The sequence below is a fragment of the Phyllobates terribilis genome, unplaced genomic scaffold (assembly GCF_046119375.1).
Source record: "Phyllobates terribilis strain yellow unplaced genomic scaffold, ASM4611937v1 Scaffold_9__5_contigs__length_417890890, whole genome shotgun sequence".
Classification (NCBI taxonomy): Eukaryota; Metazoa; Chordata; class Amphibia; order Anura; family Dendrobatidae; genus Phyllobates; species Phyllobates terribilis.
The window spans coordinates 367255404-367280098 of NW_027362769.1; positions in this window are offsets into that span (position 1 = coordinate 367255404).

The following is a 24695-nucleotide window of genomic DNA, read 5'->3' on the forward strand; positions in this document are numbered from 1 at the left end:
GGAGCAAGGGTGAGGGCAGGCCGGAGCCAAGGCGAGGGCAAACCGGAGCCAGAGCGAGAGCAGGCCGGAGCCATGGCGAGAGCAGGCCGTAACCAAGGCGAGGGCAGGCCGGAGTCAGAGCAAGAGCAGGCCAGAGTCAAGGCGAGGGCAGAACAGAGCCAGACAGAGAGCAGGCCGGAGCCAAGATGAGAGCAAGCCAGAGTCAGAGCGAGAGCAGGCCTGAGCCAAGGCAAGGGCAGGACAGAGCCAGAGCGAGAGCAGGCCGGAGCCAAATCGAGGGCAGGCGAGAGCCAGAACGAGAGCAGGACGTAGCCAGGGCAAAGGCAGGCCGGAGCAAGAGCGAGAGCAGGCCGGAGCAAGGGCGAGAGCAGGCCGGAGGAAAGGCGATGGCAAGCCAGAGGCAAGGCGATGGCAGGCCGGAGGTAAGGTGATGGAAGGCCAGAGCTAGAGCAGGCCAGAGCAAGGGCGAGGGCAGGCTGGAGCCAGTGAGAGAGCAGGCCGGAGCCAGGGCAAGGGCAGGATAGAGCCAGAGCGAAAGCAGGCCGGAGCCAGGCAGAGGGCAGCCCGGAGCCAGAGCAAGAGCAGGCCGGAGCCAAAGCGAGGGAATGCGAGAGACAGAGCGAGAGCAGGCCGTAGCCAGGGCGAGGGCAAGCCGGAGCAAGGGCAGGCCGGAGCAAGGTCGAGGGCAGGCCGGAGTCAGAGCGAAAGCAGGCCGGAGCCAAGGCGAGGCAGGCCGGAGCCAGAGTGAGAGCAGGCCAGAGCCTAGGCGAGGGCGGGCCGGAGCCAGGGCGAGGGCAGGCCGGAGGAAAGGCGAGGGCAAACTAGAATCAGAGCGAGAACAGGCCCGAGCCATGGCGAGAGCAGGCCGGAGCCAAGGCGAGGGCAGGCCAGAGCCAGAGCGAGAGCAGGCTGGAGCCAAGGCGAGGGCAGGCCAGAACCAGAGCGAGAGCAGTCGGGAGCAAAGGCGAGAGCGAGCCAGAGCCAAAGCGAGAGCAGGCAGGAGCCAAGGCGAAGGCGGGCCAGACCAGAACTAAAGCAGGCCGGAGCAAAGGCGAGGGCAGGCAAGAGACAGAGTGAAAGCAGGCTGGAGCCAAAGCGAGGGCAGGCGAGAGCCAGAACGAGAGCAGGCCGTAGCCAGGGCGAGGGCAGGCCGGTGGCAGAGCGAGAGCAGGCCGGAGCAAGGGCGAGAGCAGGCCGGAGGCAAGGCGATATCAGGCCAGAGGCAAGGCGATGACAGGCCGGAGGTAAGGCGATTGCATGCCAGAACCAGGGCGAGGGCAGGCCAGAGCGAGAGAATGCCGGAGCCAGAGTGAGAGCAGGCTGGAGCCAGTGCGAGGGCAGTCCGGAGCTAGAGAGAGAGCAGGCCAGAGCCAGGACGCGGGCAGGCCAAAGCGAGAGCAGGCAGGAGCCAGGGCGAGTGCAGGCCGGAGCCAGGGAGAGTGCAGGTCAGTGCGAGAGCAGGCTGGAGCCAGAGCGAGAGCATGCCGGAGCCAGGGGGGGGGCAGGCCAGAGCCAGAGCGAGTGCAGGCCAAAGCCTGGGCGAGAGCTTGCCGGAGCCAGAGCGAGGGCAAGCTGGAGCCAGGGAGAGAGGCGGCCGGAGCAAGCGTGAGGGAAGGCCGGAGTTATGAGAGAGCAGGCCGGAGCCAGGGTGAGGGCATGCCAAAGCGAGAGCAGGTCGGAGCCACAGAGAGGGCAGGCCGGAGACAGAGCGAGGGCAGGCTGGAGCCAGGGCGAGGGCAAGACGTAGCGAGGGCGAGAGCAGGATGGGGCCAAGGCGAAGGCAGGCCAGACAAGAGCTAAATCAGGCCGGAGCCAAGTCGAGGGCAGGCCAGAGCCAGGGCGAGGACAGGCCAGAGCCAGGGCGAGGGCAAGATGTAGCGAGGGCGAGAGCAGGCCGGAGCCAAGGCGAGGGCAGGCCGGAGCAAGAGCGAGGGCAGGCCGGAGCAAGAGCGAGGGCAGGCCGGAGCAAGAGCGAGGGCAGGCCGGAGCAAGAGCGAGAGCAGGCCGGAGCCAGGGCGAGAGCAGGCCGGAGCTAGGGCGAGGGCAGGCCGGAGCTAGGGCGAGGGCAGACGAGAGCGAGAGTAGGCCGGAGCAAAGGCGAGGGCAGGCCAGAGCCAGAGCGTTAGCAGACCGGAGCCAAGGCGAGGGCAGGTCAGTGCGATAGCAGGCCGGAGCCAGGGCGATAGCAGGCCGGAGCCAGGGCGAGGCCTCACCGGAGAGTAAGAGCAGGCCGGAGCCAGGGCGAGGGCAGGCCAGAGCCAGAGCGAGAGCAGGCCAGAGCCAAGGCGAGGGCAGGCAGGAGCCAGAGCGAGAGCAGGCTGGAGCCAAGGCGAGCTCAGGCCGGAGCTAAGGCGAGGACAGGCCGGAGCCAGAGCGAGAGCAGGCCGGAGCCAGGACGAGGGCAGACCGGAGCCAGGGCGAGAGCCGGCCAGAGCCAGAGCAAGAGCAAGCCGGAGCCAGGGCGAGGGCAGGCCAGAGCCAGAGCGAGAGCAGGCCGGTGCCAGGGCGACAGCAGGCTGGAGCCAGAGCGAGGGCAGGCCGGAGCCAGGGCGAAGGCAGGCCGGAGCCAGAGATAAGCAGGCCGGAGCCAGAGCGAGATCAGGCTGGAACCAGGGCGAGAGCATGCCGGAGCCAAGGCGAGGGCATGCCGGAGCCAAGGCGAGGGCTGGCAACAGCCAGAGCGAGAGCAGGCCAGAGCCAGGGCGAGAGGAGGCCGGATCCAAAATGAGAGTAGTCCTGAGCCAGAGCGAGAAAAGGCCGGAGCCCAGGCAAGGGCAGTCCGGAACAAGGGCAAGAGCAGGCCGGAACCAGGGCGAGAGCAGGCCGGAACAAGGGCGAGAGCAGGCCGGAGCAAGGGCGAAGCCAGAGCGAGAGCAGGACAGAACCAGAGCAAGAGCAGGCCGGAGGCAGAGCGAGGGCAGGCCGGAGCCAGAGCCAGAGCAGGCCGGAGCCATGGCGAGAGCAGGCCGGTGCCAAGGCGAGGGTAGGCCGGAGCCAGAGCAGTCTGGAGCCAAGGCGAGGTCAGGCCAGAGCCAGAGCAAGGGCAGGCCGGAGACAGAGGGAGAGCAGGCCAGAGCCAAGGCGAGGGTATGCCGGAGCAAGGGTGAGGGCAGGCCGGAGCCAAGGCGAGGGCAAACCGGAGCCAGAGCGAGAGCAGGCCGGAGCCATGGCGAGAGCAGGCCGTAACCAAGGCGAGGGCAGGCAGGAGTCAGAGCAAGAGCAGGCCAGAGCCAGGGCGAGGGCAGAACAGAGCCAGACAGAGAGCAGGCCGGAGCCAAGATGAGAGCAAGCCAGAGTCAGAGCGAGAGCAGGCCTGAGCCAAGGCAAAGGCAGGACAGAGCCAGAGCCAGAGCAGGCCGGAGCCAAATCGAGGGCAGGCGAGAGCCAGAACGAGAGCAGGACGTAGCCAGGGCAAAGGCAGGCCGGAGCAAGAGCGAAAGCAGGCCGGAGCAAGGGCGAGAGCAGGCCGGAGGAAAGGCGATGGAAAGCCGGAGGCAAGGCGATGGCAGGCCGGAGGTAAGGTCATGGAAGGCCAGAACCAGAGCTAGAGCAGGCCAGAGCAAGGGCGAGGGCAGGCTGGAGCCAGTGAGAGAGCAGGCCGGAGCCAGGCAGAGGGCAGCCCGGAGCCAGAGCAAGAGCAGGCCGGAGACAAAGCTAGGGAAGGCGAGAGACAGAGCGAGAGCAGGCCGTAGCCAGGGCGAGGGCAAGCCGGTGCAAGGGCAGGCCGGAGCAAGGTCGAGGGCAGGCCGGAGGCAGAGCGAAAGCAGGCCGGAGCCAAGGCGAGGCAGGCCGGAGCCAGAGCGAGAGCAGGCCAGAGCCAAGGCGAGGGCGGGCCGGAGCCAGGGCGAGGGCAGGCCGGAGGAAAGGCGAGGGCAGGCCAGAGCCAGAGCGAGAGCAGGCCCGACTCATGGCGAGAGCAGGCCGGAGCCAAGGCGAGGGCAGGCCAGAGCCAGAGCGAGAGCAGGCTGGAGCCAAGGCGAGGGCAGGCCAGAGCCAGAGCGAGAGCAGTCCGGAGCAAAGGCGAGAGCGAGCCAGAGCCAAAGCGAGAGCAGGCAGGAGCCAAGGCGAAGGCGGGCCAGACCAGAACTAAAGCAGGCCGGAGCAAAGGCGAGGGCAGGCAAGAGACAGAGTGAAAGCAGGCTGGAGCCAAAGCGAGAGCAGGCGAGAGCCAGGACGAGAGCAGGCCGTAGCCAGGGCGAGGGCAGGCCGGTGGCAGAGCGAGAGCAGGCCGGAGCAAGGGCGAGAGCCAGGCCGGAGGCAAGGCGATGTCAGGCCGGAGGCAAGGCGATGGCAGGCCGGAGGTAAGGCGATTGCATGCCAGAGCTAGGGCGAGAGCAGGCCGGAGCCATGGCGAGAGCAGGCCGTAACCAAGGCGAGGACAGGCCGGAGTCAGAGCAAGAGCAGGCCAGAGCCAGGGCGAGGGCAGAACAGAGCCAGACAGAGAGCAGGCCGGAGCCAAGATGAGAGCAGGCCAGAGTCAGAGCGAGTGCAGGCCTGAGCCAAGACAAGGGCAAAACAGAGCCAGAGCGAGAGCAGGCCGGAGCCAAATCAAGGGCAGGCGAGAGCCAGAACGAGAGCAGGACGTAGCCAGGGCAAAGGCAGGCCGGAGCAAGAGCGAGAGCAGGCCGGAGCAAGGGCGAGAGCAGGCCGGAGGAAAGACGATGGCAAGCCGGAGGCAAGGCGATGGCAGGCCGGAGGTAAGGTCATGGAAGGCCAGAGCCAGAGCTAGAGCAGACCAGAGCAAGGGCGAGGGCAGGCTGCAGCCAGTGAGAGAGCAGGCCGGAGCCAGGGCGAGGGCAGGATAGAGCCAGAGCGAAAGCAGGCCGGAGCCAGGCAGAGGGCAGCCCGGAGCCAGAGCAAGAGCAAGCCGGAGCTAAAGTGAGGGAAGGCGAGAGACAGAGCGAGAGCAGGCTGTAGCCAGGGCGAGGGCAAGCCGGAGCAAGGGCAGGCCGGAGCAAGGTCGAGGGCAGGCCGGAGTCAGAGCGAGAGCAGGCCGTAGCCAAGGCGAGGCAGGCCGGAGCCAGAGCGAGAGCAGGCCAGAGCCAAGGCGAGGGCGGGCCGGAGCCAGAGCGAGGGCAGGCCGGAACCAGGGTGAAGGCAGGCCGGAGCCAGAGATAAGCAGGCCGGAGCCAGAGCGAGATCAGACCGGAGCGAGAGCAGGCCGGAGCCAGGGTGAGTGCAGGCCGGAGACAGGGCGAGTGCAGGCAGGAGACAGGGCGAGTGCAGGCAAAGAGCGAGAGCAGGCTGGAACCAGGGCGAGAGCATGCCAGAGCCAAGGCGAGGGCATGCCGGAGCCAAGGCGAGGGCTGGCAACAGCCAGAGCGAGAGCAGGCCAGAGCCAGGGCGAGAGGAGGCCGGAGCCATAGCGAGGGCAGGCCATAGCCAGAGCAAGAGTAGGCCGGAGCCAGGGAGAGGGCAAGCTGGAGTCAGGGAGAGAGCCGGCTGGAGCCAGGGAGAGAGCCGGCTGGAGCCAGAGCGAGAGTAGGCCAGAGCTAAGGCGAGGGCAGGCCGGAGCAAGAGCGAGAGCAGGCCGGAGTCAAGGCGAGGGCAGGCCGGAGCCAAGGCGAAGGCAGGCCAGAGACAGAGTGAGAGCAGGCCAGAGTCAAGGCAAGGACAGGCAGGAGCCAGAGAAAGAGCAGGCTAGAGCCAAGGCGAGGGCACGCGGGAGCCAGAGCGAGAGCAGGTCGGATCCAAGGCAAGGGCAGGTGGGAGCCAGAGAGAGAGCAGGCCGGAGCCAGGGCGAGGCCAGGCCAGACCCAGAGTGAGTGGAGGTCGGAGCCAGGGCTAGGGCAGGCCAGAGCGAGAGCAGGCCAGAGTCAAGGCGAGGGCAGGCAGAAGCCAGAGCGAGAGCAGGCCGGAGTCAGGGAGAGGGTAGGCCGGAGCCAGAGCTAGAGCAGGTTGGAGAAAGGGCAAGGGCAGGCCAGAGCCAGAGAGAGAGCAGGCCGGAGCCAAGGCGTAGGCAGGTCAGAGCCAGAGCGAGAGCAGGCCGGAGCCAGAGCGAGGGCACGGTAGAGCCAGAGCGAGGGCACGGTAGAGCCAGAGCAAGAGAAGGCCGGAGCCAGGGCGAGGGCAGGCCAGAGCCAGAGAGAGAGCAGGCCAGAGCCAATGAGGGGGCTGGATAGAGCCAGAGCGAAAGCAGGCCGGAGCCGAGGCGAGGGCAGGCCGGAGCGACAGCGAGAGCAGGTCGGAGCCAAGGCGAGGGCAGGCCTGAGCCAGGGAGAGAGCAGGCCGGAGAAAGAGCTAGAGCAGGCCGTAGACGAGGCGAGAGTGGGCCAGAGCAAGAGGGAGAGCAGGCCAGAGCAAGAGCGAGAGCAAGCCGGAGCCAAGTAGAGGGCAGGCCAGAGCAAGAGCGAGAGCAGGCAGGAGCCAGAGCGAGAGCAGGCAGGAGCCAGGGCGAGGGCAATCCGCAGTCAGGGCGAGAGCAGGCCGGAGCCAAGGCTTAGGCAGGTCAGAGCCAGAGCGAGGGCAGGTAAGAGCCAGAGCAAGAGCAGGCCGGAGCCAGGGTGAGAGCAGGCCAGAGCCAGAGAGAGAGAAGGCCTGAGCAAATGCGAGGGCTGGATAGAGCCAGAGCGAAAGCAGGCCGGAGCCGAGGCGAGGGCAGGCCGGAGCGAGAGCGAGAGCAGGTCGGAGCCAAGGCGAGGGCAGGCAGGAGCCAGGTAGAGAGCAGGCCGGAGCAAGAGCTAGAGCAGGCCGTAGATGAGGCGAGAGCAGGCCAGAGCAAGAGGGAGAGCAGGCCGGAGCAAGAGCGAGAGCAAGCCGGAGCCAAGTAGAGGGCAGGCCAGAGCAAGAGCGAGAGCAGGCCGGAGAAAGAGCAAGCCAGAGCCAATGCGAGCGCAGGCCGGAGCCAGGGCGAGAGCAAGCCTGAGCCAAGTAGAGGGCAAGCCAGAGCCAGAGCGAGAGCAGGCCAGAGTAAGGGCGAGGGTAGGCCAGTGCCAGAGCGAGAGCAGGCCGGAGCCAGAGCAAGAGCAGGCCGGAGCCAAGGCGAGGGTAGGCCGGAGACAGGGTGAGGGCAAACTGGAGCCAAGTCGAGGGCAGGCCGGAGCCAGAGCGAGAGCATGCCAGAACTAAGGCAAGGGCAGGCCAGAGCCAGAGCGAGAGCAGGCTGGAGCCAAGTCGAGGGCAGGCCGGAACCAGAGCGAGAGCATGCCAGAACTAAGGCAAGGGCAGGCCAGAGCCAGAGCGAGAGCAGGCTGGAGCCAAGGCGAGGGCAGGCCAGAGCCAGAGCGAGAGCAGGCCGGAGCCAGGGAAAGGGCAGGCAGTAGCCATGGCGAGGGCAGGCCCGAGCCAGAGCGAGAGCAGGACTTAGCCAGGGCGAGGGCTGGCCAGAGAGAGAGCAGGCCGGAGCCAGGGCGAGGGCAGGCCAAACTTAGGGCGAGAGCAGGCCAGAGCCAGGGCGAGGGAAGGCGAGAGCCAGACCGAGAGCAGGCCGGAGCCAGAGAGAGAGCAGGCCGGAGCCAGAGAGAGAGCAGGCCGGAGCCAGGGCGAGAGCAGGTTAGAGCCAGAGCAGGCCGGAGCCAGGGCGAGAGCAGGCCGGAGCCAAGGCGAAGGCAGGCCAGAGCCAGAGCGAGAGCAGGCCGGAGCCAGGGCGAGGGCAGGCTGAAGCCATGGCTAGGGAAGGCCGGAGGCAGAGCGAGAGTAGTCAAGAGCCAGGGCGAGGGCAAGCCAGAGCGAGAGCAGACAGGAGCCAGGGAGAGGGCAGGCCAGAGCCAGAGCAGGCCGGAGCAAGGGTGAGGGCAAGACGTAGTGAGGGATAGAGAAGGTCGGAGCCAAGGAGAAGGCAGGCCAGAGCCAAAGTGAGAGCAGGCCAGAGCCAGGGCAAGAGCAGGCCGGAGCCAGAGCGAGGGCAGCCCAAAGCCAGAGCGAGAGTAGGCGGAGCCAGGGCGAGGGCAAGCTGGAGCAAGGGAGAGAGCCGGCCAGAGCAAGGGCAAGGGAAGGCGGGAGCTAGAGCGAGAGCAGGCTGGAGCCAGGGTGAGGGCAGGCCAAAGCGACAGCAGGCCGGAGCCAGAGAGAGGGTAGGCCGGAGCAAGAGTGAGGGCAGGCTGGAGCCAGAGCGAGGGCAAGACGTAGCGAGGGCGAGAGCAGGCCAGGGCCAAGGCGAACGCAGGCCAGACCAGAGCTAAATCAGGCCGGAGCCAAGTCGAGGGCAAGCCAGAGCCCCAGAAAGAGCAGGCCAGAGCGAGAGCAGGCCAGAGCCAAGGCGAGAGCAGGCCGGAGCCAAGGCGAAGGCAGGCCGGAGTCAGAGCGAGAGCAGGCCGGAGCCAGGGCGAGGGCAGGCTGAAGCCATGGCTAGGGAAGGCCGGGGGCAGAGCGAGAGTAGTCAAGAGCCAGGGCGAGGGCAGGCCAGAGCGAGAGCAGGCAGGAGCCAGGGAGAGGGCAGGCCAGAGCCAGAGCAGGCCGGAGCAAGGGTGAGGGCAAGACATAGTGAGGGATAGAGAAGGTCGGAGCCAAGGAGAAGGCAGGCCAGAGCAAAAGTGAGAGCAGGCAGGAGCCAGAGCGAGGGCAACCCATAGCCAGAGCGAGAGTAGGCGGAGCCAGGGCGAGGGCAAGCTGGAGCCAAGGAGAGAGCCGGCCAGAGCAAGGGCAAGGGAAGGCCGGAGCTAGAGCGAAAGCAGGCCGGAGCCAGGGTGAGGGCAGGCCAAAGCGAGAGCATGCCGGAGCCAGAGAGAGGGTAGGCCGGAGCCAGAGTGAGGGCAGGCTGGAGCCAGGGCAAGGGCAAGACGTAGCGAGGGCGAGAGCAGGCCGGGGCCAAGGCGAACGCAGGCCAGACCAGAGCTAAATCAGGCCGGAGCCAAGTCGAGGGCAGGCCAGAGCCCCAGAAAGAGCAGGCCAGAGCCAGGGCGAGAGCAGGCCAGAGCCAAGGCGAGAGCAGGCCGGAGCCAAGGCGAAGGCAGGCCAGAGCCAGAGCGAGAGCAGGCCGGAGCCAGGACGAGGGCAGGCCGAAGCCATGGCTAGGGAAGGCCGGAGGCAGAGCGAGAGTAGTCAAGAGCCAGGGCGAGGGCAAGCCAGAGCGAGAGCAGGCAGGAGCCAGGGAGAGGGCAGGCCAGAGCCAGAGCAGGCCGGAGCAAGGGTGAGGGCAAGACGTAGTGAGGGATAGAGAAGGTCGGAGCCAAGGAGAAGGCAGGCCAGAGCCAAAGTGAGAGCAGGCCGGAGCCAAGGCGAGGGCAGGCTAGGGAGAGAGCAGCCCGGAGCCAAGGCGAGGGAAGGCCGGAGCCAGAGCGAGACCAGGCCAGAGCCAGGGCGAGGATAATTCGGAGCCAGGGAGAGAGCAGGACGGAGTCAGTGCGAGGGCAGGCCAGAGCTAGAGCTAGAGCAGGCCGGAGCAAGGGCGAGGGCAGGCCAGAGCCAGAGAGAGAGCAGGCCAGAGCCAGAGAGAGAGCAGGCCGGAGCCAGAGCTAGAGCAGACCAGACCAAGGACAAGAGCACGCCGGAGACAGAGCGAGAGAATGCCGGAGCCGGAGCGAGAGCAGGCCGGAGCCAGAGCGAGAGCAGGCCGGAACCAGGGAGAGGGCAGTCCAGAGCCAGACAGAGAGCAGGCCAGAGCCAGAGAGAGAGAGCAGGCCGGAGCCAGGGCGAGAGCAGGCCGGAGCCAGGGCGAGAGCAGGCCAGACCAGAGCTAAATCAGGCCGGAGCCAAGTCGAGGGCAAGCCAGAGCCCCAGAAAGAGCAGGCCAGAGCCAGAGCGAGAGCAGGCCAGAGCCAGAGCGAGAGCAGGCCAGAGCCAAGGCGAGAGCAGGCCGGAGCCAAGGCGAAGGCAGGCCAGAGCCAGAGCGAGAGCAGGCCGGAGCCAGGGCGAGGGCAGACTGAAGACATGGCTAGGGAAGACCGGAGGCAGAGCGAGAGTAGTCAAGAGCCAGGGCGAGGGCAGGCCAGAGCGAGAGCAGGCAGGAGCCAGGGAGAGGGCAGGCCAGAGCCAGAGCAGGCCGGAGCAAGGGTGAGGGCAAGACATAGTGAGGGATAGAGAAGGTCGGAGCCAAGGAGAAGGCAGGCCAGAGCCAAAGTGAGAGCAGGCCGGAGACAGAGCGAGGGCAACCCATAGCCAGAGCGAGAGTAGGCGGAGCCAGGGCGAGGGCAAGCTGGAGCCAAGGAGAGAGCCGGCCAGAGCCAGGGCAAGGGAAGGCCGGAGCTAGAGCGAGAGCAGGCCGGAGCCAGGGTGAGGGCAGGCCAAAGCGAGAGCATGCCGGAGCCAGAGAGAGGGTAGGACGGAGCCAGAGTGAGGGCAGGCTGGAGCCAGGGCGAGGGCAAGACATAGCGAGGGCGAAAGCAGGCCGGGGCCAAGGCGAACGCAGGCCAGAGCAGAGCTAAATCAGGCCGGAGCCAAGTCGAGGGCAGGCCAGAGCCCCAGAAAGAGCAGGCCAGAGCCTGAGAAAGAGCAGGCCAGAGCCAAGGCGAGAGCAGGCCAGAGCAAGAGCGAGAGCAGGCCAGAGCCAAGGAGAGAGCAGGCCGAAGCCAAGGCGAAGGCAGGCCAGAGCCTGAGCAGGCCGGAGCCAGAGCGAGAGCAGGCCGGAGCCAGGGCGAGGGCAGGCCGAAGCCATGGCTAGGGAAGGCCGGAGGCAGAGCGAGAGTAGTCAAGAGCCAGGGCGAGGGCAGGCCAGAGCGAGAGCAGGCCGGAGCAAGGGTAAGGGCAAGACGTAGTGAGGGATAGAGAAGGTCGGAGCCAAGGAGAAGGCAGGCCAGAGCCAAAGTGAGAGCAGGCCAGAGGCAAGGCGAGGGCAGGCCAGGGAGAGCGCAGCCCGGAGCCAAGGCGAGGGCAGGCCATGGCCAGTGCGAGAGTAGGCCGGAGCAAGGGCAAGGGCAGGCCAGAGGCAGGGCGAGGGCAGGTCAGAGCCAGAGTGTGAGCAGGCCAGAGCCAGGGCGAGGGCACGCTGGAGCCAGGGCAAGGGCAGGCCAGAGCAATGGTGAGGGCAGACCGGAGTCAGAGCAAGAGCAGGCAAGAGTCAGAGCGAGAGCAGGCCAGAGCCAAGGTGAGAGCAGGCAAGAGCTAAGGAGAGGGCAGGCCAGAGGGAGAGCAGGCTGGAGCCAGGGCGAGGGCAGGCCGGAGCCAAAGCGAGAGCAGGCCGGAGCCAAGGCGAAGGCGGGCCAGTCCAGAACTAAAGCAGGCCGGAGCCAAGGCGAGGGCAGGCCAGAGCCAGAGCGAGAGCAGGCCGGAGCCAAAGCAAGGGCAGTCGAGAACCAGAGTGAGAGCAGGCCATAGCCAGGGCGAGGGCAGGCCGAAGCCAGAGCTAGAGCAGACCAGAGCAAGGACAAGAGCACGCCGGAGACATAGCGAGAGAATGCCGGAGCGATAGCAGGCCGGAGCCAGAGCGAGAGCAGGCCGGAACCAGCGAGAGGGCAGGAGAGAACCAGAGCTACAGCAGGCCGGAGCCAAGGCAAGGGCAGCCTGGAGCTAGAGCGAGAGCAGGCCGGAGCCAGGGTGAGGGCAAGCCAGAACGACAGCAGGCCAGAGCCAGGGCAAGGGAAGGCCGGAGCTAGAGCGAGAGCAGGCCGGAGCCAGGGTGAGGGCAGGCCAAAGCGAGAGCATTCCGGAGCCAGAGAGAGGGTAGGCCGGATCCAGAGTGAGGGCAGGCTGGAGCCAGGGCGAGGGCAAGACATAGCGAGGGCGAGAGCAGGCCGGGGCCAAGGCGAACGCAGGCCAGACCAGAGCTAAATCAGGCCGGAGCCAAGTCGAGGGCAGGCCAGAGCCCCAGAAAGAGCAGGCCGGAGCCAGAGCTAGAGCAGACCAGAGCAAGGACAAGAGCACGCTGGAGACATAGCGAGAGAATGCCGGAGCGATAGCAGGCCGGAGCCAGAGCGAGAGCAGGCCGGAACCAGGGAGAGGGCAGGAGAGAACCAGAGCTACAGCAGGCCGGAGCCAAGGCGAGGGCAGCCTGGAGCTAGAGCGAGAGCAGGCCGGAGCCAGGGTGAGGGCAGGCCAGAACGAGAGCAGGCCAGAGCCAGGGCAAGGGAAGGCCGGAGCTAGAGCGAGAGCAGGCCGGAGCCAGGGTGAGGTCAGGCCAAAGCGAGAGCAGGCCGGAGCCAGAGAGAGGGTAGACCGGAGCAAGAGTGAGGGCAGGCTGGAACCAGGGCGAGGGCAAGACGTAGCGACGGCGAGAGCAGGCCGGGGCCAAGGCGAACGCAGGCCAGAGCCAAGGCGAAGGCAGGCCGGAGCCAAGGCGAAGGCAGGCCAGAGCCAGAGCGAGAGCAGGCCGGGGCCAGGGCGAGGGCAGGCTGAAGCCATGGCTAGGGAAGGCCGGAGGCAGAGCAAGAATAGTCAAGAGCCAGGGCGAGGGCTGGCCAGAGCGAGAGCAGGCAGGAGCCAGGGAGAGGGCAGGCCAGAGCCAGAGCAGGCCGGAGCAAGGGTGAGGGCAAGACATAGTGAGGGATAGAGAAGGTTGGAGCCAAGGAGAAGGCAGGCCAGAGCCAAAGTGAGAGCAGGCCGGAGCCAGAGCGAGGGCAGCCCATAGCCAGAGCGAGAGTAGGCGGAGCCAGGGCGAGGGCAAGCTGGAGCCAGGGAGAGAGCCGGCCAGAGCCAGGGCAAGGGAAGGCCGGAGCTAGAGTGAGAGCAGGCCGGAGCCAGGGTGAGGCAGGCCAAAGCGAGAGCATGCCGGAGCCAGAGAGAGGGTAGGCCGGAGCCAGAGAGAGGGCAGGCTGGAGCCAGGGCGAGGTCAAGACGTAGCGAGGGCGAGAGCAGGCCCAGCCAAGGCGAACGCAGGCCAGAACAGAGCTAAATCAGGCCGGAGCCAAGTCGAGGGCAGGCCAGAGCCCCATAGAGAGCAGACCAGAGCCAGAGCGAGAGCAGGCCAGAGCCAAGGCGAGAGGATGCCGGAGCCAAGTCGAAGGCAGGCCAGAGCCAGAGCGAGAGCAGGCCGGAGCCAGGGCGAGGGCAGGCCGAAGCCATGGCTAGGGAAGGCCGGAGGCAGAGCGAGAGTAGTCAAGAGCCAGGGCGAGGGCAGGCCAGAGCGAGAGCAGGCCGGAGCAACGGTGAGGTCAAGACGTAGTGAGGGATAGAGAAGGTCGGAGCCAAGGAGAAGGCAGGCCAGAGCCAAAGTGAGAGCAGGCCGGAGCCAAGGCGAGGGCAGGCGAGGGAGAGCGCAGCCCGGAGCCAAGGCGAGGGAAGGCCGGAGCCAGAGCAAGACCAGGCCAGAGCCAGGGCGAGGATAATTCGGAGCCAGGGAGAGAGCAGGCCGGAGCCAGGGCGAGGGCAGGCCGGAGCTAGAGCGAGAGCAGGCCGGAGCAAGGGCGAGGGCAGGCCAGAGCCAGAGAGAGAGCAGGCCGGAGCCAGAGCTAGAGCAGACCAGAGCAAGGACAAGAGCACGCCGGAGACAGAGCGAGAGAATGCCGGAGTCGGAGCGAGAGCAGGCCGGAACGAGAGCAGGCCGGAACCAGGGAGAGGGCAGTCCAGAGCCAGATAGAGAGCAGGCCAGAGCCAGAGAGAGAGAGCAGGCCAGAGCCAGGGCGAGAGCAGGCCAGAGCCAGGGCGAGGGAAGGCCGGAGCCAGAGCGAGGGCAATACGTAGCGAGGGCGAGAGCAGGCCGGGGCCAAGGCGAACGCAGGCCAGACCAGAGCTAAATCAGGCCGAAGCCAAGTCGATGGCAGGCCAGAGCCCCAGAAAGAGCAGGCCAGAGCCAGAGCGAGAGCAGGCCAGAGCCAAGGCGAGAGCAGGCCGGAGCCAAGGCGAAGGCAGGCCAGAGCCAGAGCGAGAGCAGGCCGGAGCCAGGGCGAGGGCAAGCCGAAGCCATGGCTAGGGAAGGCCGGAGGCAGAGCGAGAGTAGTCAAGAGCCAGGGCGAGGGCAGGCCAGAGCGAGAGCAGGCAGGAGCCAGGGAGAGGGCAGGCCAGAGCCAGAGCAGGCCGGAGCAAGGGTGAGGGCAAGACGTAGTGAGGGATAGAGAAGGTCGGAGCCAAGGAGAAGGCAGGCCAGAGCCAAAGTGAGAGCAGGCCAGAGCCAGGGCAAGAGCAGGCCGGAGCCAGAGCGAGGGCAGCCCATAGCCAGAGCGAGAGTAGGCGGAGCCAGGGCGAGGGCAAGCTGGAGCCAGGGAGAGAGCCGGCCAGAGCAAGGGCAAGGGAAGGCCGGAGCTAGAGCGAGAGCAGGCCAAAGCGAGAGCAGGCCGGAGCCAGAGAGAGGGTAGACCGGAGCAAGTGTGAGGGCAGGCTGGAGCCAGGGCGAGGGCAAGACGTAGCAAGGGCGAGAGCAGGCCGGGGCCAAGGCGAACGCAGGCCAGACCAGAGATAAATCAGGCCGGAGCCAAGTCGAGGGCAAGCCAGAGCTCCAGAAAGAGCAGGCCAGAGCGAGAGCAGGCCAGAGCCAAGGCGAGAGCAGGCCGGAGCCAAGGCGAAGGCAGGTCAGAGCCAGAGCGAGAGCGGGCCGAAGCCAGGGCGAGGGCAGGCAGAAGCCATGGCTAGGGAAGGCCGGAGGCAGAGCGAGAGTAGTCAAGAGCAAGGGCGAGGGCAGGCCAGAGCGAGAGCAGGCAGGAGCCAGGGAGAGGGCAGGCCAGAGCCAGAGCAAGGGTGAGGGCAAGCCAGAGCAAGGGTGAGGGCAAGACATAGTGAGGGATAGAGAAGGTCGGAGCCAAGGAGAAGGCAGGCCAGAGCCAAAGTGAGAGCAGGCCGGAGCCAGAGCGAGGGCAGCCCATAGCCAGATCGAGAGTAGGCAGAGCCAGGGCGAGGGCAAGCTGGAGCCAGGGAGACAGCCGGCCAGAGCCAGGGCAAGGGAAGGCCGGAGCTAGAGCGAGAGCAGGCCAGAGCCAGGGTGAGGGCAGGCCAAAGCGAGAGCATGCCGGAGCCAGAGAGAGGGTAGGCCGGAGCCAGAGTGAGGGCAGGCTGGAGCCAGGGCGAGGGCAAGACGTAGCAAGGGCGAGAGCAGGCCGGGGCCAAGGCGAACGCAGGCCAGACCAGAGCTAAATCAGGCCGGAGCCAAGTCGAGGGCAGGCCAGAGCCCCAGAAAGAGCAGGCCAGAGCGAGAGCAGGCCAGAGCCAAGGCGAGAGCAGGCCGGAGCCAAGGCGAAGGCAGGCCAGAGCCAGAGCGAGAGCGGGCCGACGCCAGGGCGAGGGCAGGCAGAAGCCATGGCTAGGGAAGGCCGGAGGCAGAGCGAGAGTAGTCAAGAGCAAGGGCGAGGGCAGGCCAGAGCGAGAGCAGGCAGGAGCCAGGGAGAGGGCAGGCCAGAGCCAGAGCAAGGGTGAGGGCAAGACATAGTGAGGGATAGAGAAGGTCGGAGCCAAGGAGAAGGCAGGCCAGAGCCAAAGTGAGAGCAGGCCAGAGACAGAGCGAGGGCAGCCCATAGCCAGAGCGAGAGTAGGCGGAGCCAGGGCGAGGGCAAGCTGGAGCCAGGGAGAGAGCCGGCCAGAGCCAGGGCAAGGGAAGGTCGGAGCTAGAGCGAGAGCAGGCCGGAGCCAGGGTGAGGGCAGGCCAAAGCGAGAGCATGCCGGAGCCAGAGAGAGGGTAGGCCGGAGCCAGAGTGAGGGCAGGCTGGAGCCAGGGCGAGGGCAAGACGTAGCGAGGGCGAGAGCAGGCCGGGGCCAAGGCGAACGCAGGCCAGACCAGAGCTAAATCAGGCCGGAGCCAAGTCGAGGGCAGGCCAGAGCCCCAGAAAGAGCAGGCCAGAGCGAGAGCAGGCCAGAGCCAAGGCGAGAGCACGCCGGAGCCAAGGCGAAGGCAGGCCAGAGCCAGAGCAAGAGCAGGCCGGAGCCAGGGCGAGGGCAGGCCGAAGCCATGGCTAGGGAAGGCCGGAGGCAGAGCGAGAGTAGTCAAGAGCCAGGGCGAGGGCAGGCCAGAGCGAGAGCAGGCAGGAGCCATGGAGAGGGCAGGCCAGAGCTAGAGCAGGCCGGAGCAAGGGTGAGGGCAAGACGTAGTGAGGGATAGAGAAGGTCGGAGCCAAGGAGAAGGCAGGCCAGAGCCAAAGTGAGAGCAGGCCGGAGCCAAGGCGAGGGCAGGCCAGGGAGAGAGCAGCCCGGAGCCAGGGCGAGAGAATGCCGGAGCCGGAGCGATAGCAGGCCGGAGCCAGAGCGAGAGCAGGCCGGAACCAGGGAGAGGGCAGGACAGAACCAGAGCTACAGCAGGCCGGAGCCAAGGCGAGGGCAGCCCGGAGCTAGAGCGAGAGCAGGCCGGAGCCAGGGCGAGGGCAGGCCAGAATGAGAGCAGGCGGGAGCCAGGGCGAGTGCAGGCCTGAGCAAGGGCGAGAGCAGGCCAGAGAGAGAGCAGGCTGGAGCCAGGGTGAGACCATGCCCGAGATAAGGCGAGGGCAGGCCAGAGCCAGAGCGAGAGCAGGCCAGAGCCAGGGCAAGAGCAGGCCGGAGCCAGAGCGAGGGCAGCCCATAGCCAGGGCGAGGGTGGGCGTAGCCAGGGCGAGGGTAAGCTGGAGCCAGGGAGAGAGCCGGCCGGAGCCAGGGCAAGGGAAGGCCGGAGCTAGAGCGAGAGCAGGCCGGAGCCAGGGCGAGGGCAGGCCAAAGCGACAGCAGGCCGGAGCCAGAGAGAGGGTAGGCCGGAGCCAGAGCGAGGGCAGGCTGGAGCCAGGGCGAGGGAAGGCCGGAACCAGGGCGAGAGCAGGCCGGAGCCATGGCGAGTCCAGAGGTAGATCAGGCCAGAGCCAGAGAGAGAGCAGGCCGGAGCCAGGGCGAGGGCAAGCCGGAGGCAGAGCGAGAGCAGGCCGGAGCCAGGGCAAGGGCAGGCCGGTGCCAAGGCGAGATCTGGACGGAGCCAGAGCGAGAGCCAAGGCGAGGGCAGGCCAGAGCGAGAGCTGTCCGGAGCCATGGCGAAGGCAGGCCGGAACCAGGGCGAGGGCAAGCTGTAGCCAGGGCGAGAGCATGCGGAGCCAGAGCGAGAGCAGGCAAGAGCCAAGGCAAGGGCAGGCCAGAGTGAGAGCAGGCCGGAGCAAGGGCGAGGGCAGGACGGAGCCAGAGCGAGAGCAAGCCTTAGCCAGGTCGAGGGCAGGCCAGAGCGAGAACAGTCTGGAGCCGGAGCGAGGGCAAGTCGTAGCCAGGGAGAGAGCAGGCCGGTGCCAAGGCGAAGGCAGGACAGAGCCAGAGCGAGAGCAGGCCGGAGCCAGGGCAAGGTCAGGCCAGAGCGAGAGCAGGCAGGAGCCAGAGCCAGTGCAGGCCGGAGCAAGGGCGAGGGCAAGACGTAGCGAGGGCGAGAGAAGGTCGGAGCCAAGGCGAAGGCAGGCCAGAGCCAATGCAAGAGCAGGCCGGAGTCAAGGCGAGGGCAGGCCAGGGAGAGAGCAGGCCGGAGCCAAGGCGAGGGCAGGCCAGAGCTAGAGTGAGAGCAGGCCGGAGCCAGGGCGAGGGTAGACCGGAGCCAGGGAGAGAGCAAGCCAGAGCGAGGGTGAGGGAAGGCCGGAGCTAGAGCGAGAGCAGGCCGGAGTCAGGGCCAGGGCAGGCCAAAGCGAGAGCAGGCTGGAGCCATGGCGAGGGTAGGCCAGAGCTAGAGCGAGAGCAGGCAAAGCCACGGCAAGGTCAGGCCAGAGCGAGAGCACCCCGGAGCCAGGGTGAGGGCAGACCAGGGCCAGAGCAAGTGTAGGCCGAAGTCAGGGCGAGGACAAGATGTAGCGAAGGCGAGAGCAGGCCGGAGCCAAGGCGAGGGCAGGCAGGAGCCAGAGCGAGAGCAGGCCGGAGCCAGGGAGAGAGCGGGCGGGAGCCAGAACAAGGGCAGGATGGAGCCAGGGCGAGGGTAGGCCGGAGCTAGAGCGAGAGCAGGCCGGAGCCAGAGCTAGAGCAGGCCGGAGCCAGGGAGAGGGCAGGTCTAGGGCAGGCTAGAGCCAGAGCGAGAGCGGGCCGGAGCCAGGGCGAGGGCAGGCGGGAGCAAGAGCGAGAGCAGGCCAGAGCCAGGCCGAGGGCAGGCCGGAGCCAGAGCGAGAGCAGGCCGGAGCCGAGACGAGGGCAGGTCGGAGCAAAAGCGAGGGCAGGTCAGAGCCAAGGCGAGGGCAGGCCGGAGCAAGGGCGAGAGCAGGCCAGAGCCAGAACGAGGGCAGGCCAGAGCCAGGGCGAGGGCAAGCCAGAGAGAGAGCAGGCAGGAGCTCGGGCAAGGGGAGGCCAGAGCCAGAGAGAGAGCAGGCCGGAGTCAAGACGAAGGCGGGCCAGACCAGAACTAAAGCAGGCCGGAGCCAAGGCGAGGACAGGCCAGATCCAGAGAAAGAGCAGGACGGAGCCAAGTCAAGGCCAGACGAGAGGCAGAGCTAGAGCAGGCCGGAACAAGGGCAAGGGCAGGACGGAGCCAGAGTGAGTGCAGGCTGGAGGAAAGGCGTCGGCAGGCCCGAGCCAGGGCGAGAGCAGGCCGGAGCAAAGGCGAAGGAAGGCCGGAAGCAGGGCGAGAGCAGGCCGGAGCCATGGCGAGGCCAGAGCTAGATTGTAACGGGTCCGGGAGGCGGAACCTCTGAGCTACTATACAAGGGGGCGGCCCTTGTAAGGGAGCGGGTGGCAGTCTCTGGGTGAACGGACAGGGAGTTACGGCAAGTGATCAGGGCAGTCTCTGGGTAAGGGGTAGGTACGACCTGTGATGGCGGAGCCTCCGGGTAGGCTAGCAGGCAGATGGTAGATGTGTGCTCCCAGGTGAGCAAGCGAGAGTCTCTGGAATAGCAGGTGGTCACGGCACGTGACGGCGGAACCTCCGGGCTGGCAGGCAGGTAGGTAACGGAGAAGCGCTCCCAGGTGAGCGGGCAAGAGTCTCTGGAATAGCTGGTGGTCACCGCACGTGACAACGGGACCTCCGGGCTGGCAAGCAGGCAGGTAACGGAGATGCGCTCCCAGGTGAGCGGGCAAGAGTCTCTGAGATAGCTGGTGGTCACAGCACGTGACAACGGAGCCTCCGGGCTGGCAAGCAGGCAGGTAGCGGAGAAGCGCTCCCAGGTGAGCGGGCAAGCTGGTCCATAGACAGACTGACCGGAGTTGTAAGGCAGACCGTCGGACCTCAGGCAGGCAGGCAGGTAACAAGTATTCAGGCAGGAATCAGGCAGGTAACTAGCAGGAAACTGGCAGGAAACTGGCAGGTAACTGGCAGGTAACTGGCAGGTAACTGGCAACGGGACCTGAGGGCTGAAGCACAGGTGAGACACAGGTGCAAACAACATTGCTCGGGCACCTCCATTTTGGAGGAGGTGCCTTATATATGATGAAGTCCTCCGGCCATTGGCCGGGGACTCTTTAGGGTGGCGCGCGCGGCCCCTTTAAGAGGAGGGAAGCGCGCGCGCGCCCTAAGCACAGGGGCAGGGAAGGAGCGCGCGCTGAGAGCAGAGCAGGAGGAGGACGCCGGGACGGAGCGCGCGCTGACAGCAGAGCAGGAGGAGGACGCCGGGACGGAGCGCGCGCTGACAGCAGAGCGGGGAGAGGACGCCGGGACGGAGCGCGCGCTGACAGCAGAGCGGTGAGGGGAGCAGCGTCCCTGCCTAGCAGAGGGCAGGGACGCCAGCGCTACAGTACCCCCCCCTTTAGGCCCCCCCTTTTTTTAGGCCAGACAGAAATTTAGCTAGGATGAGAGGGGCATGGATATTCTCCCGGGGCTCCCACGTTCTCTCCTCAGGACCAAACCCCCTCCAATCTACCAAGAAAAAGGTCTTTCCTCTTACCCTTTTGGTGGCAAGAATGTTCTCTACCTCAAACTCGTCCTCAGCAGAAACCGGAGCAAGAGGCGTACCTGTAGACTTAGAAAAAGAGTTAAGTACCACAGGTTTGAGGAGAGATACATGGAAGGAGTTAGGGATCCGTAAGTTGGCCGGGAGTTTCAATTTATAGGCCACCGGGTTGATCTGACTGATAACCTCCAGTGGGCCGATGAACCGAGGCCCCAACTTATAGGAAGGGATCTTGAGCCGGACATATTTGGACGAGAGCCAGACTTTATCCCCAGGACGGAATTGAGGAGGATCCAGACGTCCTTTGTCAGCGTGCCTTTTCATACGCTCGGATGACAGAAGGAGTGCGGACCGGGTACTCTCCCATATGGAGGAAGACTCGCTCTCGTGATTGTTGTACGAGAATTCGGCCCATGGCAGGAGATCAGAATGGTGAGCATTAACGAAGTGCCGGAGGTAACTGGTCAGGCTCTGATTGATCCGCTCCACTTGACCATTAGACTGTGGGTGGTAAGCGGAGGAGAAGTCCAGAGTGACGTCTAGCAATTTACAAGTGGCTCTCCAGAAACGAGAAGTGAACTGTACTCCTCGATCCGACACGATGTGACGGGGCAGGCCATGAAGACGGAAGATGTGGCGGATAAAGACTCTAGCCAGCTCGGGTGCAGACGGAAGACCTGGCAGGGGAATGAAGTGAGCCATCTTGGAAAAGCGGTCAGCGACCACCCAAATGACCGTACAACCGGCAGAGACGGGCAGATCAGTTACGAAGTCCATCGCTATATGCTGCCAGGGGGCAGCAGGTGCTGGCAGAGGAAGAAGGCGGCCGGCCGACAGGTGTCTCGGAACCTTGTTGCGGGCGCAGGACACACAGGCAGAAACAAAGTCCATAACATCCTTGTGCAGGTTAGGCCACCAGTAGTGCCGGGTAATAAGCTGGAGGGTCTTTTTCTGACCGGCGTGGCCAGCTAGTTTAGACGAATGACCCCAGTGTAGGATCCTCTCCCGATCAGGTACCGATACGAACGTCTTACCAGGAGGGAGACAATTTAGACTCACGGGGGCCACCTGCATTACTCTGGCGGGATCGATGGGGCAGTCACATGGTCTATGAGGTGGTAATGTCTCTGCCTCCTCCATATCAAAGACATCAGCACAAGACCAACAAGGAATCGGAAGTCCAGGTAGATTAGCTGGGATAGGAGAGGGACGGACGGAATGGACGGGAACCAGACAGGTTTTATGACAGTCTTGTCCCCAGCGAAGGACTTCTCCGGTTTGCCAGTCAAGCACGGGTGCATGTCTCTGGAGCCAAGGCAGACCTAGCAAGAGGGCGTGAGAGAGTCCAGGCAGAACGTGAAGGGAGATACTCTCTGAATGCAGCATACCCACTTGCAGAGTAATGGATTCGGTGATGAATTGGATGGGGCGAGATAAGAGGCCCCCATCCACGGCAACAACAGACAAGGGTACAGCCAGAGGTTTGGTGGGGATGCGGTATTTCTCCACCAGGGACAGTGAAATAAGATTTCCGGCTGCTCCAGAGTCAAGTAGGGCTAGTTCGGAATAACGATTCTCCCCGCAGATGATTGAGACAGACAGCAGCAGGGATGGAGAGGATTTATTTTTGTCTAGATCAAGTCCTCTGAGCGAACCTAGACACAGGCGTTCTCCCGACCTCTCCGGGCAGGCACGGATCCGATGCTCCTTACTGCCACAGTAGAAGCAGCTCCCCTCGGCACGGCGAAAGTCCTGACGGGATTTGACCATCTTGGTCTGGTCGACCTGCATAGGCTCAGGAGAGTGTACCAGGGGAGAAACGGAAGGAGTGACGGGTTTCATAAAAGTAGGAACCAGACGTGGAAGCCCCTTTTCACGGGTGACCTCTTTGGCACGTTCCTGGAACCGTAGGTCAATCCGGGTGGCAAGAGTTATTAGGTCATCGAGAGTGGTAGGAATGTCCCGACCAGCAAGTTCATCTTTAATACGGCCGGACAGACCCTCCCAGAAGACGGATACCAGAGCTTCGTTATCCCAGGCCAGCTCCGAGGCAAGGGTACAGAACCGTATGGCATATTGACCCACGGTGAGGCTTCCCTGACGGAGGCGTAGCAGAGATGATGCGGATGAGGTCCTCCGTCCGGGTTCGTCGAAGGCTTTCCGGAAAGCCGTGAGAAAGGCAGGCAAGTCGGACACCAGGGGGTCTCCTCTCTCCCATAGAGGATTTAGCCAGGCCAGAGCCTCCCCGGTGAGATGGGACATGATGAATGCAATTTTGGCTCGGTCGGAGTTAAACTGGTGGGACAATAGTTCAAAATGCAGGGTGCACTGATTTATGAAGCCCCGAGCCAGGACGGAGTCGCCTCCGAAGCGAGGAGGTGCAGAGAGCCGGGGTCCGGAAAAGGATACCATGGTACTGGCCGTAGTTGCAGGATCAGACAGGGTGTTCAGGCGAGTATTAACATTCCGCAGATGACCCAGGATGGCCTCCTGTTGGGACTTCAGACGGGACAGTTCAAGACAGAGGTCCGAGAGCGAGGGAGCTTGGGTGCCACCGGGTTCCATGGCCCGAGCAAACTGTAACGGGTCCGGGAGGCGGAACCTCTGAGCTACTATACAAGGGGGCGGCCCTTGTAAGGGAGCGGGTGGCAGTCTCTGGGTGAACGGACAGGGAGTTACGGCAAGTGATCAGGGCAGTCTCTGGGTAAGGGGTAGGTACGACCTGTGATGGCGGAGCCTCCGGGTAGGCTAGCAGGCAGATGGTAGATGTGTGCTCCCAGGTGAGCAAGCGAGAGTCTCTGGAATAGCAGGTGGTCACGGCACGTGACGGCGGAACCTCCGGGCTGGCAGGCAGGTAGGTAACGGAGAAGCGCTCCCAGGTGAGCGGGCAAGAGTCTCTGGAATAGCTGGTGGTCACCGCACGTGACAACGGGACCTCCGGGCTGGCAAGCAGGCAGGTAACGGAGATGCGCTCCCAGGTGAGCGGGCAAGAGTCTCTGAGATAGCTGGTGGTCACAGCACGTGACAACGGAGCCTCCGGGCTGGCAAGCAGGCAGGTAGCGGAGAAGCGCTCCCAGGTGAGCGGGCAAGCTGGTCCATAGACAGACTGACCGGAGTTGTAAGGCAGACCGTCGGACCTCAGGCAGGCAGGCAGGTAACAAGTATTCAGGCAGGAATCAGGCAGGTAACTAGCAGGAAACTGGCAGGAAACTGGCAGGTAACTGGCAGGTAACTGGCAGGTAACTGGCAGGTAACTGGCAACGGGACCTGAGGGCTGAAGCACAGGTGAGACACAGGTGCAAACAACATTGCTCGGGCACCTCCATTTTGGAGGAGGTGCCTTATATATGATGAAGTCCTCCGGCCATTGGCCGGGGACTCTTTAGGGCGGCGCGCGCGGCCCCTTTAAGAGGAGGGAAGCGCGCGCGCGCGCGCCCTAAGCACAGGGGCCGGGAAGGAGCGCGCGCTGAGAGCAGAGCAGGAGGAGGACGCCGGGACGGAGCGCGCGCTGACAGCAGAGCAGGAGGAGGACGCCGGGACGGAGCGCGCGCTGACAGCAGAGCGGGGAGAGGACGCCGGGACGGAGCGCGCGCTGACAGCAGAGCGGTGAGGGGAGCAGCGTCCCTGCCTAGCAGAGGGCAGGGACGCCAGCGCTACATAGATCAAGCCAGAGCCAGAGTGAGAGCAGGCCGGAGCCAGGGCGAGGGCAAGCCGGAGGCAGAGCGAGAGCAGGCCGGTGCCAGGGCAAGGGCAGGCCGGTGCCAAGGCGAGGTCTAGACGGAGCCAGAGCGAGAGCCAAGGCGAGGGCAAGGACAGAGCCAGAGCGAAAGCTGTCCGGAGCCATGGCGAAGGCAGGCCGGAACCAGGGCGAGGGCAAGCTGTAGCCAGGGCGAGAGCATGCCGGAGCCAGAGCGAAAGCAGGCAAGAGCCAAGGCAAGGGCAGGCCAGAGCGAGAGCAGGCCGGAGCAAGGGCGAGGGCAGGACGGAGCCAGAGCGAGAGCAAGCCTTAGCCAGGTCGAGGGCAGGCCAGAGAGAGAACAGTCTGGAGCGAGAGCGAGGGCAAGTCGTAGCCAGGGAGAGAGCAAGCCGGAGCCAAGGCGAAGGCAGGACAGAGCCAGAGCGAGAGCAGGCCGGAGCCAAGGCGAGGGCAGGTCGGAGCAAGAGCAGGCAGGAGCCACGGCGAGGGCAGGCCGGAGCCAGAGTGAGAGCAGGCTGGAGCCAGGGTGAGAGCAGGCCAGAGCCAGGGCAAGAGCAGGCCGGAGCCAAGGCTAGGCAGGCCAGAGCGAGAGCAGGCTGGAGCCAGGGCGAGGGCAAACCGGAGCTAGAACGAGAGCAGGCCGGAGCCAGGGCGAGGGCAGGCCAGAGCCAAAGCGAGAGCAGACCGGAGCCAAGATGAAGGCAGGCAGGAGCCAGAGAGAGAGCAGGCCGGAGCCAGGGCGAGAGCAGGCTGGAGCCAGGGCGAGAGCAGGCCAGAGCTAAGGCGAGGTCACATCGGAGCCAGAGAGAGAGCAGGCCGGAGCCAGGGCGAGGGCAGGACAGAGTCAGATCGAGAGCACGCCGGAGCCAAGGCGAGGGCAGGCCAGAGCCAGAGAGAGAGCAGGCAGGTGCCAGGGCGAGAGCAGGCTGGAGCCACAGCGAGGGCAGGCCAGAGCCAGAGCAAGGGCAGGCCAGAGCCAGAGCAAGGGCAGGCCAGAGCCAGAGCAAGGGCAGGCCAGAGCCAGAGCAAGGGCAGGCCATAGCCAGAGCGAGAGCAGGCCGGTGCCAGGGTGAGAGCAGGCTGGAGTCAGAGCGAGGGCAGGCCAGAGCCAGAGCAAGCTAGAACCAGGGCGAGGGCAGGCCGGAGCCAGAGAGACAGCAGGCCGGAGCCAGGGTGAGGGCAGGCCGGAGCTAGAGCGAGAGCAGGCCGGAGCGAGAGCAGGCCGGAGCCAGGACGAGTGCAGGCTGGAGGCAGGACGAGTGCAGGCAAGAGCTAGAGCAGGCGGGAGCAAGGGCGAGAGCATGCCGGAGCCAAGGCGAGGGGAGGCCAGAGCCAGAGCGAGAGCAGGCCGGAGCCAGGGTGAGGGCAGGCCAGAGCGAGAGCAGTCCAGAGCCAGGGCGAGTGCAAACAGTAGCCAGGGAGAGAGCAGGCTAGAGCCAAGGCAAGGGCAGGTCAGAGCCAGAGCG